The sequence below is a fragment of the Eimeria mitis genome, genomic scaffold (genome assembly GCF_000499745.2).
Source record: "Eimeria mitis Houghton genomic scaffold, Emh_scaff336, whole genome shotgun sequence".
Taxonomy (NCBI): Eukaryota; Apicomplexa; class Conoidasida; order Eucoccidiorida; family Eimeriidae; genus Eimeria; species Eimeria mitis.
The window spans coordinates 15425-15901 of NW_013571699.1; positions in this window are offsets into that span (position 1 = coordinate 15425).

Sequence of the window (477 nt, forward strand, 5' to 3'; positions counted from 1 at the left end):
ATTCTATTTATATACATATTTATATTTATATTTATATAGAAAAAAAGAGGAAAAAACCCTAAAAAACAGAGACAGAAACAAACCCTAAACCCTAAACCCTTGATATTCCCAGTAAACCCTAAACCCTAGACAAACCCCCAACCCGTAAACCCTAAAACCCTAAACCCTAAACCCTAAACCCTCGTGTTTACCTAAACCCTAGAGCCTTGAGAACCCCCCGCATAGCCTGGGTGGTTTGGGTGCATATAAGTTTAGTGGTTTCTGCTGCTTTGCGTGCATGCAGCCCCCCCACCAGCACCCCTTCATCTTGGTAGTATAGTATGCTGTATACACACACTAAACCCTAAACCCTAAACCCTAATTATTCTGTTTATTATATAAGAGAGACAGAAAGAAAGAAAAGAGGGAACAACAGACTAGGGTTTAGGGTTTAGGGTTTAGGGTTTAGGGTTTATAAGGAATGGACGTGAAAATACA